This window comes from Bos grunniens, chromosome 15 (assembly GCF_055505025.1).
Source record: "Bos grunniens cultivar Pamir isolate PY7600 chromosome 15, Bosgru_T2T1.0, whole genome shotgun sequence".
NCBI classification, from domain to species: domain Eukaryota; kingdom Metazoa; phylum Chordata; class Mammalia; order Artiodactyla; family Bovidae; genus Bos; species Bos grunniens.
This window is the reverse complement of record NC_141179.1, coordinates 33129908-33149969: the sequence shown is the minus strand read 5'-3', so window position 1 is coordinate 33149969 and position 20062 is coordinate 33129908. Positions and strand designations below refer to the sequence as shown.

Here is a 20062-nt window from a genome sequence, read left to right as displayed (position 1 = left end):
TGCCAAGTTCTGAGCAGTGAAGAGACGGAATTGGGAGGCGGAAGGTATTACTAAAACTGCCAGTGCCCTTCCAGACTATTTCAGGATTGTCTCTTCACTTGTGGTTTTACTCATTCTCCATTTACTCACCCATTTATTTATTAATTTATTCACCCATCTATCCATCCCTCCCTTCCTTTCATCATTCATTTAGAAAACATTCATTACATTCCTTTTATTTGTCCGACACACAAACACGAGTAAGACACAGTCCCTGACTCTGAGGAATTTCATAGGAAGATAAAAATGGCATTACATTTTCCAGATGCTGATAGAAATATTTGAAATTTGGGACACCAAGTATGAGATGGTCAGTCATTGAGCAGAGAGAAGTTCAGGAAGTCTGCAAAAATAGGGGGCGTGAGGCACATGTTATTAATAAAAGATGAGTTGATGATGTTCATCATGTACACAGGCCGCAGCCGCTGCATAACATATACCAGGATCTGAAATGGCCTTGTGTCCGGAAGAGGCAGAGGGTGGAAGACGCTGAAAGTTGGAATTTAAGAGGTAGGCAAGGCCAGATGGTGAAGATGCTGGTGCTTACCATGCATAGGCAGGAGAGTTTTATCCTGAAGTCCTTGGGGAATGGCTGAAGAGTTTGGGTTTGGGGTTTGGCAGCTGGGAAGGTATAGCTTCTGTACCTTAGGCTCCTGCTGACACAATCCTGCCCATGTTTAGTATTTATTGTTCTGGCTTTAGTCTTTGACCAAGGAGAGAACAGCCTCCCCTTCTTACTTCTGCTCCTCCCAACTCTTGGAATAGCTGTAATGGTTTCAAGTTTTCAAATTGAACTTTACTAAGAGCTAAAGGGAAATAAAAGGAAATTGTTGCAGAAATGTCATCTGTAAAACAATAGTCTAGTTTCCGAAGTACAGATGTATGAGTCAACCATGCTGCTAGAAAGAGATTCATGTGGTTTCCAAATCTCTCTCTCTTTTGGATTTTTTTAATTGGAATATAATTGCATTACAATGTTGTGTTAGTTTCGGCTGTACAATAGAGTGAATCAGCTCTATTGTATCCATATATCCCCTCCCTTTAAAACCTCCTCCCACCCCCATCCCTCATCCCAGCCCGTTTGGTCATCACAGAGCCCTGAGCTGAGCTCCGTGTGCTATACAGCAATTCCCACTAGCTATCTATTTCACACATTGGAGTGTATGCATGTCAGTGCTACCGTCCCAATTCATTCCGTTCTCTACTCCTCCACCACTATGTGCGCTTGTCCATTCTTTACATCTGTGCCTCTATTCCTGCCCTGCATATAGGTTCATCTGTACCTTTTTTCTGGATTCCACATATATACATTAATCTACAATACTTGTTTTTCTGTTCCTGACTCACTTCACTCTGTGTGACAGACTCTAGGTCCATCCATGTCTACACAGATGACCCTATTTTGTTCCTCTTTATGGCTGAGTAATATTCCATTGTGTATATGTACCACATCTTCTTTATCCAGTCTTCTGTTGACAGACATGTAGGTTGCTTCCATGTCCTGGCAAATCTCTCTCTACCGTTCGTACTACTCTTCTCACCAGTGTTGTTACTTCTGACACCATTACTGCTGCTCCCATCACCGTCACACATGCTAACACCTTAGCAGCTCACATACACCAAGTATTCATCTTACGCCAGTCACTATGCTGTTGCTTTATTGAAAACATCTCCTTTAATCCCCATCAAAAATACAATGGATGAAACACTTATCAATATTCCATTTTATACATAAGGAAACTAAAACTCAGATGGAAGTAAAGGGGTATCTCCAAGCCCACGTCAAGTAAGTGACGGAACAGGTGGTCCCTATCAGCTAGTACCAGCAGGTTCAAAGGCTTTTACTGTCATCCTTGGCAAGCAGAGTCATTCATGACAGGGTGCACCATAGCTCACACTAAATAATTGCTGGACACAGCCAGGCTCTTGTCCTTTCTGTTGGTAAGTGTCTTCTGTTTAACTCCTTTGCCCAATAGAGTACTTTACTGGGATGGTAGAGTAATGCTCTCATCAAAGCAAGTCCTCAGAGCTAAGACTTGTCATTTTCTTGCACAGAGCATTTGATGGGGAAGAATGGGTGGGAGAGGTGTTGCTCTGACAGGTGGTCACTTATATGTATGTATAAGTGTATATGTATATGTATGTGTACATACTTTTATGTATGTAGCTCAAAGAAAAAATTAATAGGTGGGATTCACATGTGTTTCACTTCTTGTCATTCCCTTGGATGAAGGGCTTATGGGGTAGAGGGAAGTAGTGGACAGACAACTGCAACCTTTCCTTGTGTGGTTTTGAGAGGATTCTTCATGCATTGTTGAGGTTTTTTTGTTTTACTTATTTCCAATAATTGAACCAACCAAATTAGCTTCAGATGTTAAATAAAATAATCAAATCAGTTCTGGATTTAGTATAACACTGTCAATGCTAGGGATTTTCAGAAGCCACTGACAATCTCCAGGACCTACTTTCAGGGGACTTGGAACTAGAGCTGAAGGCCGACTTCGCTTTCCTGAGAACATGAAGATTCTGGTGATGATCCATCATTAACATGTATAGAGCATACGCCGTGTTCTAGGCACATCTGCAAATGTTTTGTACATTTCACAACCACCCTACAACATAGGAATTACCATCATTTCTTTTTTTAATTTTTTTTAATTGAAGGATAATTGCTTTACAATGTTGTATTGGTTTCTGCTGTACAACAATGTGAATCAGCTATCGTTGTTTAATTGCCAAGTCATGTCTGACTCTTTGCGACCCCATGAACTGCAGCACACCCAGCTTCCCTGTCCTTCACTATCTCCTGGAGTTTGCTCAGACTCATGTCCATTGATTCAATGATTCCATCCAACCATCTTGTCCTCTGTCGTCCCCTTCTCCTCTTGCCTCAATCTTTCCCAGCCTCAGGGTCTTTTCCAGTGAGTCAGCCTTTCGCATCAGGTGGCCAAAGTATTGGAGCTTCAGCATCAGTCCTTGCAATAATATTCAGGATTGATTTCCTTTAGGATTGACTGGTTTGACCTCCTTTCTATTCAAAGGACTCTCAAGAGTCTTCCCCAGCACCACAGTTTGAAAGCATCAATTCTTTGGTGCTCAGCCTTCTTCATGGTCCCATTCTCCATACATGACTACTGGAAAAAAGTACATATATCCCCTCCCTCTTGAGCCTCTCTCCCACCCCCCCATCCCACCCCTCAAAGCTGTTACAGAGCCCCGAGCTGAGCTCCCTGTGTTATCCAGAAGCTTCCTACTAGCTACCTGTTTAACACATGGTACTGCATGTATGTCAATGCTGCTGTCTCAATTCGACCCACTCTCTCCTTCCCCACTTTGTCCGCAAGTCCATTCTCTATGTCTGTGTTTCTCTTCCTGGCCTGCAAATAGCTTCATCAGCACCAATTTTCTACATTCTATATATGTATGTGTTAATATATGATATTTGTTTTTCTCTTTCTGACTTACTTCACTCTGTATACTATCCCCATTTCTGAGATGAATATATTAAAATTTTGGTAGTTCAGTAGCTGACCCAATGTCACATATTTAAGTGTGAAAGTCTCTCAGTTATGTCCAACTCTTTGCGACCCCATGGACCATACAGTCCATAGAATTCTCCAAGCCAGAATACTGGAGTGGGTAGCCTTTCCCTACTCCAGGGGATCTTCCCAACCCAAGGATTGAACCCAGGTCTCCCGCATTGCAGGCAGATTTTCTACCAGCTGAGCCACAAGGGAAGCCCCACATATTTACGAGGCAGAGCTGAATTTCAAAACTAGGTCAGACTCCCTTTCATGCTTCACATCAGCAAGTCAGTATGCAGGGATACCTGAACCTCCCTTGATGTCTGAAACCTAGAGATGCTGTTTTCCATCAGTACACCTGTTACGTCTTCTCCTTTTTGTGGTCAGCCCCACCCCACCTCCCACTGTGTCATAGATTTAGACTCTGTCTATACCTTCTCAGGTGATTTAGAATCTCTCACATTGACTGCAACTTATTATCGCCTCTATATCAATTATCCTCTGCCTCTTGTTTATCTTTCCAGTTCAACCTGAAATTAAAGATGTTGACTCCAGCCTTACATTCTGAACACACGAACTCACACAGCCTCTTTCTCAATAAAACTCCACACTCCCCAGCAAGGACTCTGTGTTGTATTCTGTGCCACCCACCGTGCCCACCTTGGAACCATTTCTTATTTCCCTGCCTTATTCGGCAGCCACCCGTAACTGACCCATAAAAAGAGACTAATGAAATGACAATGTGCCAATGTTAATGAGAAAGCAAAAACCAGACATTTTGAAGAAAAGTCCTAATGGCAAAGAGCTGTCAGTAATTTTGTTCCAGAGGCAGTGACTTCACTTGTAAGCATCATAGCTAATCAAATTGGAAGTTTCTTTCCTTGCTCTGTGTGTGTGTAATTATTTATTTGAACGTGGAACCTTTAGAGGGTGCAAAAGAAACAGCTCTTCCTTCCCAAATCAAATGGTGTAGGACAACTATTGCAAATAAACCCATTTTCTTAGACCATCTCAAGGTTCCAATTCTTCCTTGATGCTCAAGGAAGATGAAGCATCCACCCAGTTCTTTCCCAAGTAAACAAGTATTTATAGCCCTGAGAGTTTTCTGAAGTGCAAGCAATAATAATGGCTTATATCATCATCACTACCATCACGGTTTCATCTTCTTTGGCACTTTACAGTGTGATCACAAAATGTTTCCACACCTAATTTATCCTTTGATCCTTATTAAAACCACTGTGTGAATTAGGTATTGCTGACCCCAATTTCGTATAAGGAAATGGAGCCTCAAGGAGGACAGACTACAGAGAATGAAATCTGTGCCAATTCCCAGGACTCCTGACTTCTAGGCCAGTCTTATTACATCATACCTTACTGGGTAGTCAGGGCTAAATGATAGTTACATGGGTGAGCAATGTGACAAAGTGGGAATGACCAATAATTTTGAAGGCTGATTCCTTGGGATTCAAATCTTAGCTTTGGTGCTTGCTATTTGTGTGGCCTTGGACTAGTTACTTGAGATTTAGTTTCCTCATGTATAAAATGGAGCTCAAATGACTATTCACAATACTGAGGTGAAGGTTAAATAAAACAATGCTATAGAATACTCTGGCTCAAGACAAAGCAGGTGTTTAATAGGTGGGAGGCTTTTTTTTAAAATTTCAAGATAATCACCATTTACCTTCTTTCTACTGAGAGATATAAAAGCTCTGAAAGGAAAATTAAAAAAAAAATAATGTATTTCACTGCAAAACTTAAGTAGACTTTGAGCTAATCTTGTGTTGTTTATCTTTTTAAAAATGTTTTTTACTTGATTTTTTCACCTTAGTGAAAAATTTTATGCTTGCTGTAGAAATATTACTGGTTTAAGGGTATATTACCTAATATTCAACATATCGCCTTCTTTCTAAAATTAAAAATACGCTGCATTCTGAAGTGTAACTGTCCGTGAAGGTGTTGGTAAATGACTGTGAGTCCACTCTTCCACACTGGTGGTACTAGCATTAGGAAAGGCTACTAGAATTTCTGTCATCCCTGATCTTTTGGTATTTGCTTCTTTTACCTACGGGGGTTGGGCTGTCTTGCCAGGGGGTGTGGAGTTCCGGAGGCCTGGTGCTGGAATGGAAGAAACAAGCTGAAAGCGGTAGCCACGGGGATGGTTGGACCAAGGTGGACTGGAGAGAGGTAAGGCGTGAATGCCTGAGAAAGTGAGCAAGGATGCTGAGTGCGGGGGCCAGGAAAGGGGGCTGTACCAGGGCAGGCCCTCTGAGAAGCAGATGCCAAACAGAATGAAACCTGCAAGAGATTTAGTGGAGGTAACTCGTGTACATGATAAGGCAGCACAAATAAGCAGGGGCAGACTTGAGATCACCATTCTGGGCTGACACCTGTGAAAGGAGAACGAGAAGAGACGAGGGTGAGGTGGGAAGACTCAAGTGGCCCCAGAGCACAGAGAATGTCTCAGGCAGGCTGATGGGAGCCCCAACCACAGGTTCACTAGGGGAGGACTGCCCTGGGCAGAAACAGCCCTGTTCTGTCACCTCCTGTGATCAGTCCTTGGCTGGGCACACCCCGCAGGGACAGTGGTCTTGGCACCATCACTGGGGAGGACCCACAGGTGCAGCATCTGGAGGTTGGCAGGCAGGTGCTCTCCTTGTGGTGGTTCTTTTAAAGGCAGGTCTGAGCAGCGAATATTTCTGTGCTGTGCTTAGTCATGTCTGTAGCCTACCAGGGTCCTTTGTCCATGGGGATTCTCCAGGCCAGAATCCTGGAGTGGGTTGCTATGCGCTCCTCCAGGGGATCTTCCCAACCCAGGGATCAAACCCAGGTCTCCAGCATTGCAGGCCAATCCTTACCATCTGAGCCATCAAGGAAGCCCAAGAACCCTGGAGTGGGTAGCCTATCCCTTCTCCAGGGGAACTTCCCAACCCAGGAATCAAACCAGGGTCTCCTGCATTGCAGGCAGTCTCTTTAGCAGCTGAGGTACTGGGAATCCCCATGCCTCCAGGGGAGACTGCGACCTGAACCCAGCACCTGAGACTGCTCAGAATGCCACAAAAGTCAGACTTTGTCAGAGAAGGCATGCTGAATCCGGCAAAAATGTATTAGAATCAGGGGAAATTAGAATCAAGTGAATGGGAACATATCATATTAAAATTATAAAACAATTTCTAAAGACCTCAGAGGAGATTCAGATTTTACCTCTCTGGCTGGTGGGTTTGTGCATTAGCCCAACTAACATGGGTGCCAGGGCAGAGTTCCCAAGGTGTTGGGAATTGTCTCCAGTTCATCCCACCATACCCGGAAAAGAAAAATCATTGAGTCATCCACACAGTTCCCTGCGGTCAGCTAGGGCAATCACTCCACAGCTCCTCCCTTTCAGCCCTTCTTGAGAACGCTGCTTGTGGAATTCCAATGCCCTGCCCACAGCAGGCCCCCTACAGACACAGTCCATGTTCTAGTACAAAGCCTGGAAATCATTGCTTCCCAGGTCTGATAGCTCCACTCAATGCGGAAGGCCATCTTAGTCCCTCTCCCCACGTGGAGCTTTCCTACCAGTTTCTAACTTCCACAGAATGTTCATTTAAGAAGAAAGATTTGGGGGTCTTCCTCTGAGCTGAAGGTCACAGAGCTGGTCATTATATAGGGCAAGGAAACCTGCTGGAACCAGCAGACAATACACTTCAAGGGACCAGAAATCTGAGTCAATAGGTGTTTTCTTCAGAAATCAATATTAATATATTTAGTGCTATTGAGCATCATTAAATATGTATTGGTTCTTTTTATTCTCAGCTCAGAATAGTTCTAAATGTATTCTGCATGCAAATGAGTATTTAGAGTTGATGCATTAATGCTGTCTCCAAGCACCGGGTGTGTGTCCAATCTCAAGTTCATTGACAGAATGAGGCGTCAATGAGCTGTACTGAGTTGTCATCGTATGGATGTTGCACACCTCATCATGGAATTCTCTCCTGTTGGCCAGTCACGTGCCCTCCCAGTGCCAGTGGAAATTGAGAATGAACACTGAGTAAGAGTTATGGTACCCTATAAGCAAGAGTAGTATTTGGATGCTGGCGTTTGGAGACCTGAAGTGAAATGCATAGAGCACTTCTACAGACAGCCCCATGTGGTTCTCCCTACAGCCTGTGTCTGCACTCCAGCTTCCTTTACAGAGTGGCTCAGGTCTACTTGGGCTGAGGAAGAAAGAGATGACTTTTTAACTCCAGAAACAAGGCCAAGTAGTAAGTGTATCTATAAAGTAAAGGAGATATATTCTATCATCTTTGAGATCTCTTTTAAGGCAAAAGCCCTAAGAGACTTATAAGTAAAAATTTGGAAGGTAATTATATTACCAAAAGAAAAAAAAATAAAAGACCAAGTCCGAGTTGTTCAGCCCCTGCCAGGCTTCCATCAGTGGGTTTATACAGAAGTTTAAGTTCCACATTCAGATGTAACCATTTGAGTTTCAACTGGAAAATTTCTTTTTTTCTCTTCTGGTATAAACTATGTAATAGCTCTGTGCCTATAAGAAAAGGGAGCTCTAGAAGATTTCATTGATAAAGCATGAAATTTGGAGTCACAGACTTGCGATTAAATTCTGCCTGTCCTGCCTCATAGCTCTTTACCTTGCTCCAACTATAAAACTGATGCAATGACTATGGGCCTCGCATGACTGATATGAAACCTAAATGTGAGAACTGAAACAAACTGCTTGCTAATAGAACGTGATAGAAAAATGGCAGTTCCCCCCATAACCAAGGCCAGAATCAGAATGGATTCTCTCATCTCTGTGATGCTCCTTAATTTAGAAAGATGAATGAACTGGGCTTTATGGGGTCATGGGAGACACCAGTAAAACCCAAATATTGGGTTGGCCAAAAAAAATCTGTTGGAGTTTTTCCATAAGATATTACAGGAAAATGTGACAAACTTTTTGGCCAACTCTATAGAAGAGAATGGAGTTCCTTAAGAATGTGATGAAACCCCAGTTTAACATACTCAAATGTTCGAATAACATACTTGAAACTAAAAATCAGCACCACACTTCTCCAGCATGGCACACCTCTCTGAGAGGAAACTTTGCACACAGGAAGCAATGGAGCATTCTCATATATCTCCAGCAGCTGCACGAATACATGGATCCAGCGACAGAGTACACAGTCCTGGAGCCAACAGCCAATACTTAGCATCAACTCTGAGAGATTTGCACATAAATAAGAGTGAAGTTTAAGAACGGTTCTACTGTCTCTGGAAGAATGCCTGGACCCACATGATAGCATAGGAGCTAAAATACAACAGGTTTTAAAATGCATTATATTAGTCATCTATTGCATGTCACCTTTTATTTCAAACTCAGAGGCTTAAAACAGTAGACATTTATGTATGTGGTCCAGAAATCCAGGAGCAGTTTAGCTGTGAGTCTCTTGCGAGTTGAAGTCCTGGCATTGGCTGGGGTCACAGTTAACTCCAAGCTTGACTGGGGGAGGGATCCCCTTCTGAGATCACTTACATGCTTGCTGGCATCCCCCACAGTTCTCTGTAGGCTGCCCGAGTGCCCTCATACCATCACTGCTTGTGAGAGTACAGCTGACCTCTCTCAGAACAAGTGACTCAGAGGTTTGGGAAGTGTACCCAAGACAGAATGCGCAGTCTTCTTGTTACCTAGTATTAGAAGTGACATCTAATGATTTCTACTCTATTCGACTCACCAGCAGTGAAGTCACGAAGTGTAACCTACATGCAGGTGAAGAAGAAGAAAGGTCCATCTCTTAAGCAAAAGAGAACGAAACAAAGTCAACAAATTTTTAAAACCAGCACACGTATTTAAAGGAAGAATTCAATTAAGAAATTGAAGTGATAGTCATGCAAAGATCTCAAATGGGAGAAAGTGAAATCTGAATGGACTCTATTCATTACAAATAAAAAGTTGGTGAGGTTCTCAAAGTGTCAGGGTGAGCCTGCTGTGTGCATAGAATACACTTTCTCTTCCCTCTGGGATCAGAGCTGCAGACTAGCTTTTCTAACCTCCTTTATAGGTACCTGGGACGGTGAGTCTGAGTTCTTGCCAATGAAATATACAGAAGAGATTTCCACCCTTTCTAGGCTTCTCCTTTAAAAAAAGCAAAAACAAAACTTCTTCCACATCCTCTTCCGATTCTCTACTGAATGGAGATATTGATCGGCGATGACTCAAGACTTAGTCGGAGAAGGCAATGGCACCCCACTCCAGTACTCTTGCCTGGAAAATCCCATGGATGGAGGAGCCCGAAAGGCTGCAGTCCATGGAGTGGCTGAGGGTCGGACATGACTGAGCGACTTCATTTTCACTTCTCACTTTGAAGAGAAGCATTGGAGAAGGAAATGGCAACCCACTTCAGTGTTCTTGTCTGGAGAATCCCAGGGACAGGGGAGTCTGATGGGCTGCCATCTATGGGGTCGCACAGAGTCGGAAATGACTGAAGTGACTTAACAGCAGCAGCAGCAGGACTTAGTAGAGGATGGAGCCATAGAAAAAGGAACCTTGATTGCATGCGTGCTCAGTTGTGTCCAACTCTTTGTGACCTGATGGGCTGTAGTCTTCCAGGATTCTCTGTCCAACTGGAGTGGGTTGCCAATTTCCTACTTCAGGAGATCTTCCCAACCCAGGGATCAAACCCATGTCTCTTTGAGTCTCCTGTATTGATAGGCAGATTCTTTACCTCTAGCGCCCCCTGGGAAGCCCAAGAGTAAGGAGCCTAGGTCCCTAAAGAAGCTGGTGGAAGTTTGCCTGAGAAGCACATTTGATTTGAATCTATATGAGCAAAACCAAATTTTTATTTTTTAAACCTTTGGAGCTTGGAAAGTTGTTTCTTACAGCAGCTAGAATAACTTATTCTATTTCACTGTCCTATAAGGGAACTAGTTCAAAGGTAATAGATGAAATAATGTTGAGTCTCTAAGATCTTCTAAACATGAATTAATACAATTATATTCATGCAAAGGCTTTTTAAAAATCCAAGAGTAAACATATAAAATTGTTATTTAAAACATCTGTGTGCCCTATAACTGATAAATTGCTATTATTACTTTGATTCTTAGAATATAATCTGGGGAAAAGACCAGGAACTTTTGCTTCCAAAACTTTTGCTTTTCGTAATATGGAGTTCATCCTAGGACATAAAATTATCAACCAATAGAACATATTTAATCTCCTTGGCTTTGGGGAAAATTGGTTAGTAAGCAACATAGAATAATGGATAAAGGTATAGTCTTTGGAGTTACACAGACCTGGTATCCTTTCTGTTCCACCACTTTTAACTTATATAACCTTAAATTTCTTACTCAATTTATTTGAGTCAGTTTCCTGATCTATAAAATGAGGATGATGATGATAACAACTTATAATTTACCTGATAAGAATCCAGTGATAATTAACTGACATCTCTGTAAAGTACAGAAACTACACAGTGTTCAAAAAGTGTAAGCCATTATTATTATCATTGTTGCATTTGTGTCATTTTGGGCAGGGACAGTAATACTTTGCCAGTCTCTTGCTTTTTGAGGAGAAATAAAGGTTACAAATAAGATAGAAGTAAAGATTATAACTAATTGAAGAGTCAAAAAGACCTAACTTACTAAGGCTAATGGCAACAGTCTCCTGCAGGTTGTATGAGAAAATTTTACTTACTGTCACAAATGAATTTTGTAGGAAAATAGAAGATGTAATATACCCAAAACTTATTTGCCAGATCCAAGAGTTTTTAGTCAAAACCTAGGCAAGGGATAAATCACTTAGACATCCCTATTACTTAGATTGTTCTCTGGTTACAAAGAACAGTGAAGAGAACCCGGTGAGATGGCTTGGTTGCCACGGCTGTCCCCGGAAAGAGCAAGTCGTGGGTCCATTGTATTCAGAGGGAATGGACAGCTCAGGTACGCATCATGCAGGTGTCACAGTGGGAGAGGGAGTGGTCCATGCTAACAGACAATACAAGCTCGGGAAGAAATTGAGATAATTTTCAAAGTTTTGTTGACAGTATTATTGCAGGAGTTCAGTCTACCAGGCCAGGTCAATGCAGCAAGCTGTGAAGACCCCAAGCTCTGGCCAAGCAGATGGAGTCTGAGGCAAGGCAGACTTGGAGCTGAGGTTGGAAGGGAAATTGAGGCAGAAATACAGTTGTATCAGTTCAGTTCAGTTCAGTCATTCAGTCGTGTCCGACTCTTTGCAACCCCATGAATCGCAGCACACCAGGCTTCCCTGTCCATCACCATCTCCTGGAGTTCACTCAGACTCATGTCCATTGAGTCAGTGATGCCATCCAGCCATCTCATCCTCTGTTGTCCCCTTCTCCTCTTGCCCCCAATCCCTCCAAGCATCAGAGTCTTTTCCAATGAGTCAACTTTTCGCATCAGGTGGCCAAAGTACTGGAGTTTCAGCTTTAGCATCATTCCTTCCAAAGAAATCCCAGGGCTGATCTCCTTCAGAATGGACTGGTTGGATCTCCTTGCAGTCCAAGGGACTCTCAAGAGTCTTCTTCAACACCACAGTTCAAAAGCATCAATTCTTTGGTGCTCAGCCTTCTTCACAGTCCAACTCTCACATCCATACATGACCACAGGAAAAACCATAGCCTTGACTAGACGGACCTTTGTTGGCAAAGTAATGTCTCTGCTTTTGAATATGCTATCTAGGTTGGTCATAACTTTCCTTCCAAGGAGTAAGTGTCTTTTAATTTCATGGCTGCAGTCACCATCTGCAGTGATTTTGGAGCCCAGAAAAATAAAGTCTGACACTGTTTCCACTGTTTCCCCATCTATTTCCCATGAAGTGATGGGACCGGATGCCATGATCTTCATTTTCTGAATGTTGAGCTTTAAGCCAGCTTTTTCACTCTCCACTTTCACTTTCATCAAGAGGCTTTTTAGTTCCTCTTCACTTTCTGCCATAAGGGTGGTGTCATCTGCATATCTGAGGTTATTGATATTTCTCCTGGCAATCTTGATTCCAGCTTGTGTTTCTTCCAGTCCAGCGTTTCTCATGATGTACTCTGCATATAAGTTAAATAAGCAGGGTGACAACATACAGCCTTGACGTACTCCTTTTCCTATTGTTGTATGGTCTGGGCCAATAGGGATGACTGAATTTGGGGAGTAGGGAATGGATGTGAAGTAATACTGTGACTACCTTGCCACGCCAGGAGCCAGATTAGGTTGGCAAACGTCTGTCAGACCTAGGGGTCTTGATTCACTTTTTTCAGAAGCCAGAAATGCCCAGGGCCTGTAGGGAAGCCTCATCAAAAATAGAGACTTTACTTCACTCTGTATAACAGTCTCTAGGCCCATCTGCATCTCTACAAATGACCCAGTTTTGTTCCTTTTTATGGCTAATATTCCATTGTATATATGTACCACATCTTGTTTATCCATTCATCTATTGTTGGACATTTAGGTTCACAGTGAAGCAAGTCAGAAAGAGAAAAACAAATATCACATTGTATTGCATATATATACAGTCTAGAAAAATGGTACAGATGGGCCTGTTTCCAGGGCAGGAATAGAGACACAGATGTAGAGAACACACATGTGGACACATAGAGGAGGCAGGGAGGGTGGGATAAATTGAGAGAGTGCCACTGACATATATGCACTAGCATAAGTAAAATAGATAGCTAGTAGAAAGCTGCTGTAGAGCACAGGGGGCTCAGCTCACTGTTCTGTGATGCCTTAGAGAGGTGTGATGAGGATGAGGTGGAAGGGAGAGGATGTATAGGTAATTCACTTCACTGCACAACAGAAACTAACACAACAGTGTAAAGCAATTATACTCCAATTAAAAAGAAATTTTAAAAAATATATAAGCTAAGGAAAGTTAAAGAAGCCTCATTCAGAGTCAGTTTAGTCACTCAGTCATGTCCGACTCTTTGCGACCCCATGGACTGCAGCATGCCAGGCCTCCCTGTCCTTCACCAACTCCTGGAGCTTATTCAAACTCACGTCCTTAGAGTCCTCAGTGATGCCATCCAACCATTTCATCCTCTGTCGTCTCCTTCTCCTCCCGCCTTCAATCATGCACAGCATCAGGGTCTTTTCCAATGAGTCAGCTCTTCGCATCAGGTGGCCAAAGTATTGGAGCTTCAGCTTCAGCATCAGTCCTTCCAATGAATATTCAGGACAAATTTCCTTTGGGATTGACTGGTTTGATCTCCTTGCAGTCCAAGGGGCTCTCAAGAGTCTTCTCCAACACCACAGTTCAAAAGCATCAATTCTTCAGCGCTCAGCTTTCTTTATAGTTCAACTCTGACTCTGACCATATATGACTACTAGAAAAACCATGGCTTTGACCAGACAGACCTTTGTTGGCAAAGTAATGTCTCTGCTTTTTAATACTCTGTCTAGGTTATAGCTTTTCTTCCAAGGAGCAAGCTTCTTTTAATTTCATGGCTGTAGACACCATCTGATTTTGGAGCCCAAAAACATAAAGTCTCTCCCTGTTTCCATTGTTTCCCCATATATTTGCCATGAAGTGATGGGATCAGATGCCATGGTCTTAGTTTTCTGAATGTTGAGTTTTAAGCCAACTTTTTCACTGTCCTCTTTCACCTTCATCTAGAGGCTCTTTAGTTCTTCTTTGCCTTCTGCCACAAGGGTGGTGTCATCTGCACATCTGAGGTTATTGATATTTCTCCCTGCAATCTTGATTCCAGCTTGTGCTTCATCCAGCCCAGCATTTTGCATGATGTACTCTGATAGAAGTTAAATAAGCAGGGTGACAATATACAGCCTTGAAAAGTACTCCTTTCATAATTTGGAACCAGTCCATTGTTTCATGTTTGGTTCTAACTGCTGTTTCTTGACCTGCATACAGATTTCTCAGGAGGCAGGTCGGGTGGTCTGGTATTCCCATCTCTTGAAGAATTTTCCATAGCTTGGTGTGATCCACACAGTCAAAGGCTTTGGTGTAGTAAAGAAAGCAGAGGAAGGCGTTTTTCTGGAATTCACTGTTTTTTTGATGATCCATTGGATGTTGGCAATTTGATTGCTGGTTCCTCTCCCTTTTCTAAATCCAGCTTGAACATCTCGAAGTTCATGGTTTACATGCTGTTGAAGCCTGGCTTGGAGAATTTTGAGCATTATTTTGCTAGTGTGTGAGATGAGTGCAATTGTGCAGTAGTTTGAACATTCTTTGGCATTGCCTTTCTTTGGGATTGGAATGAAAACTGACCTTTTCCAGTCCTGTGGCCACTGCTGAGTTTTCCAAATTTGCTGGCATCCTAAGGCCCACGTAGCTTTGCATTCCAGGATGTCTGACTCTAGGTGAGTGATCACACCATCGTGATTATCTAGGTCATGAAGATCTTTTTTGTACAGTTCTTCTGTGTATTCTTGCCACTTCTTCTTAATATCTTCTGTTTCTGCTAGGATCATACCATTTCTGTCCTTTATTGTGCCCATCATTGCATGAAATGTTCCCTTGGTATCTCTAATTTTCTTGAAGAGATCTCCAGTCTTTCCCATTCTATTGTTTTCCTCTATTTCTTTGCACTGATCACTGAGGAAGGCTTTCTTATCTCTCCTTGCTATTGGGAACTCTGCATTCAAATGGGTATATCCTTCCTTTTCTCCTTTACCTTTAGCTTTTCTTCTTTTCTCAGCTATTTGTAAAGCCTCCTCAGACAACCATTTTGCCTTTTTTGCATTTCTTTTTCTTGGGGATGGTCTTGACCACTGCATCCTGTACAATGTCATGAATCTTTGTCCAAATGAAAAGGCAAAAAGTATGACACTGAATAACTCCCCAGGTCAGTAGGTGCCCGATATTCTACTTGAGAAGAGTCGAGAAACAAGGTAGCCTAGGACCAGGGACTAATAGTTACCTGAAAAGCTCTGAGCAAGTTGAAGAGGACACACCAAAATGATATAAGCTATGATCCACAATGACAAATTCCCATGACTCTGTATGCACTAAATAATGCAGCTTCAAGTTCCAGAAACAAAGTCTACAGAAATTACAAGAAACTCATCAGTAGAGAGAGATTTTTTAGGCCTCTCTGAGTTAATAATAGACCAAGAGAATTTTATTACAGACCACATTCTTTGGTCAAAAGTAATAAAATTAAAACTGGGAAAAAAGAAAACTACCATCTAGGAAATTTAGAAACTTTAAATAATTCTTGAGTCAAGGAAACAATCAAGTAAGAATTGATACCTATGTACAAAATAATACCAAGCTCTATGGTGTGTGATAAAATTAGAGCAAAACTCAGTGGAATATTCCTGGCTTAATATTGTGTATATTAATAAAAGAAAGATTCTAAAAGGTTGACTTAACTATGAAACTCAAGAAGTCAGGGAGAACTCAAGAAGTCAGGAGAAAAAGTAATCCAGAAGAGCCAAAATAAAAATAAAAGCAGAAATTTAAAAGGAAAACCAGAAAGAGTAGAATAAATAAATATACTCTAGAAATAGATCAGTAACATACAGTATTTGTCTTTTTCTGTCTGACTTATTTAACTAAGCATATTACCCTCCAGAACCATCTGTGTCATTGCAAAGGGTAAAATTTCATTCTTGTTGATGGCTGAGTAATATTTTACATCTTCTTTATCCACTTATCTGTTCATGGACACTTAGGTTGCTTCCATATTTTGGCTATTATAAATAATGCTACTATGAACACTGAAGTGCATGTGTCTTTTTGAAATAATGGGAGGAAGCGCAAGATAGGGGAAGGAGGCTAAGAGGTATAAGCTACTATATATGAAATAAAAAAGATCCAAGGCTATATTACACAGCACAGGACATATAGCTAAGATTGTATAAATGGAGTATAATTTATAAAATAGTGAATCAATATGTTGTACACCCACTGTTAATATTGTAAATGAACTATGTTTTAAGTTTTAAAAAAATAAACCTTTAGAAAAGTAAAATAAAATAGATAAAATATTGCCTAATATAGGGCTTCCCTGGTGGGTCAGTGGTAAAGAATCCTCCTGCTGGTGCAGGAGACATAGGTTTGATCCCTGGGTCAGGAAGATCCTCTGGAGAAGGAGACACAACCCACTCCAGTGTTCCTGTCTAGAGAATCCCATGGACAGAGGACCTTGATGGCTACATACAATCCATCGGGTCACAAAGGTTGGACATGACTGTGATTAAACAACAACAACAAATCAAAGCACAAGTGTTTAAATTAAGAAATAAGAATAAATAACCACAAATAGAGAAGGAAATAATTAATAACTACTTTGCTCAGTTGTTTGCAGAAAAATATGAGAATCTAGTTGAAAATGGATACTTTTCTGGGAAACTATAAATTGCCAAAGCTAATTCCTGAAACATCAAAAGTTTAAAAGTACCAATATTCATAAGATACAAATTTGAAAGAACTAGACCTGGATATTTTCACAAATGAATTCAACCAAACTTTAAAAACAGATGGTTTCAGTGTTATTTAAAGCCTTGTTATTCAGAGTGATTGAGGACCAGCAGATGTGTGTCACCTGGGAGCTAGTGTGTAATGCACTCTCAAGTTCCACTGCAAACCTACTGAAGGAAAATCTGGTTTTAACAAGATTCCTTGGAGATTGCACACCCATTAAATTTTGAGAAAACAGATTTATACCAAGGAATGGGCCATGGACCAAATTCAGTTCACCTCTTCTTTTCATAAATAAAGTTTTATTGGAATACAGTCACACTCATTTGTTTATGCTTTCCCACTATACTGCTAAGTTGAATATCAGGGGACTGAGACCATTCAGCCAACAAGGCATAATATATTTATTCTCTGACCTTTTGTTGGAAAAGTTTTCCTACTTTGATTTACACTGCTGCAGGACATAGAAAAAAATGAGAAAATCTTTTGATTACAAAAACATCAGCTAGATCACAAAAACCTCAGACTTAGCCAATATTTCACGAGCAAATAGATAGCAAAATAAGATCACTCTCACCTATGAATATTAATGCAAAAGTACAGTCCTATTAAAATAATTCAGCAGAAAAATCATAATACTCAGATATTTTAAAGGAAATTGAAGAGTTCAATATCATTATTGATTTTTAAAATACTGTTAATAAGATGAGAATAGATGAATAGATGTTCTTAGCATAACAAAATTCATGAATTTCATCCTATATGGGGCAACAGGCTTGATGGGGAAGCAGTAAAGTGATTTTTAAAAAGCCAAGACCGTTATCATTGTATGTAGACAATATTATGATTCTTAAGTAACACAAGAGGATAAACTGAAAAAACACCATGACAAACAGTAAAGCAGTTCAGGAAGATACATGTATTAGTTATCTCTTGCTGCGTGACAAATTATCCCAAAATTTAGTAGCTTAAAACAATACACATTTATTGTCTCATACAGTTTCTGAGGGGTGGAATCCAGGAACAACTCAGCCAGGAAGTTCTGGTTCAGGGTCCCGCAAGAGGTGACGGTCATGTTGTTGGCCAGGGTTACAAGCATCTGAAGGCTTGTCAGGGCCTGGAAGATTTATATCACTCACATGGCTGTGGGCAGGAGGCCTCAGTTTCTCACTGAACATTGGTCCCTGCTCTTTCCCACATGGGCCTCTCTACTGAGTTACCTGAACATAGTAGCTGGTTTCCAGAGAAAATGCAAGACAGCAGGAAGCCATGGTGCCTCTTGTGATCTAGTTTATGAAGCAGCACACCATCCCTTCTGCACTGGAAGTGAGACATGAATTGTATACACTCAGTGAAAGAGTAATCAAGGTCCACCTGTTATAGATCAGATCAGATCAGTCACTCAGTCATGTCCAACTCTTTGCGACCCCATGAATCGCAGCACGCCAGGCTTTCCTATCCATCACCAACTCCCGGAGTTCACTCAGACTCACGTCCATCGAGTCAGTGATGCCATCCAGCCATCTCATCCTCTGTCATCCCCTTCTCCTCCTGCTCCCAATCCCTCCCAGCATCAGAGTCTTTTCCAATGAGTCAACTCTTCGCATCAGGTGGCCAAAGTACTGGAGTTTCAGCTTTAGCATCAGTCCTTCCAAAGAAATCCCAGGGCTGATCTCCTTCAGAATGGACTGGTTGGATCTCCTTGCAGTCCAAGGGACTCTCAAGAGTCTTCTCCAACACCACAGTTCAAAAGCATCAATTCTTTGGTGCTCAGCCTTCTTCACAGTCCAACTCTCACATCCATACCTGACTACAGGAAAAACCATAGCCTTGACTAGACGGACCTTTGTTGGCAAAGTAATGTCTCTGCTTTTGAATATGCTATCTAGGTTGGTCATAACTTTCCTTCCAAGGAGTAAGTGTCTTTTAGTTTCATGGCTGCAGTCACCATCTGTAGTGATTTTGGAGCCCAGAAAAATAAAGTCTGACACTGTTTCCATTGTTTCCCCATCTATTTCCCATGAAGTGATGGGACTGGATGCCATGATCTTCATTTTCTGAATGTTGAGCTTTAAGCCAACTTTTTCACTCTCCTCTTTCACTTTCATCAAGAGGCTTTTGAGTTCCTCTTCACTTTCTGCCATAAGGGTGGTGTCATCTGCATATCTGAGGTTATTGATATTTCTCCTGGCAATCTTGATTCCAGCTTGTGTTTCTTCCAGTCCAGTGTTTCTCATGATGTACTCTGCATATAAGTTAAATAAGCAGGGTGACAATATACAGCCTTGACGAACTCCTTTTCCTATTTGGAACCAGTCTGTTGTTCCATGTCCAGTTCTAACTGTTGCTTCCTGACCTTCATACAAATTTCTCAAGAGGCAGATCAGGTGGTCTGGTATTCCCATCTCTTTCAGAATTTTCCACAGTTGATTGTGATCCACACAGTCAAAGGCTTTGGCATAGTCAATAAAGCAGAAATAGATGCTTTTCTGGAACTCTCTTGCTTTTTCCATGATCCAGCGGATGTTAGCAATTTGATCTCTGGTTCCTCTGCCTTTTCTAAAACCAGCTTGAACATCAGGAAGTTCACGGTTCACATATTGCTGAAGCCTGGCTTGGAGAATATTAAAAGATGCGATACCATCATGGCACCATGCCATATACCACTATGGTACCACTCCTGTATTCTTGCCTGGAGAATCCCATGGACGAGCTGGTGGGCCATGGCATTGCAGAGAGTTGGACGTGACTGAAGTGACTTAGCATGCATGCACATGATACATAATTCATATACAAAGTCAAAAAACAACCTTCCTAACAAGACACTTTTATAATATAATGGACATAACACAAATCAAAAAGTGTGCAAAAGATATGAATAAGCAATTAATTTTTAAAAAGAAACCTATATTGTTAATGAGGCTTCCCTGGTAGCTCAGATGGTAAAGAATCTGCCTGCGATGCCTGGATCTGGAAGATTCCCTGAGAAGGGAATGGCTACCCACTCCAGTATTCTTGCCTGAAGAATTCCATGGACAGAGGAGCCTGGCGGGCTACAGTTCATGGGGTCGCAGAGTCAGATGTGACTAAGCATGTAAGTCAGATACACTGTTAATGAGCATATGAAAGATGCTGCAACTCA

The 20062-nt window shown here is 41.6% G+C and overlaps 1 long non-coding RNA gene across 13 annotated transcripts in view; it reads left to right on the top strand.

Annotated features, from left to right (window-relative positions):
* Positions 1-20062, top strand: part of LOC147357622 (uncharacterized) — a 150841-nt gene that overhangs the window by 69486 nt on the left and 61293 nt on the right. For 2 of the 13 annotated variants that reach the window (XR_015141486.1, XR_015141471.1), the window contains exon 3: positions 5652-5747. The exons of the other annotated variants lie outside the window; for them this stretch is intronic. This is a non-coding gene — a long non-coding RNA (uncharacterized LOC147357622). The remainder of the gene's footprint in view (positions 1-5651; positions 5748-20062) is intronic. 13 annotated transcript variants of the gene reach the window in all.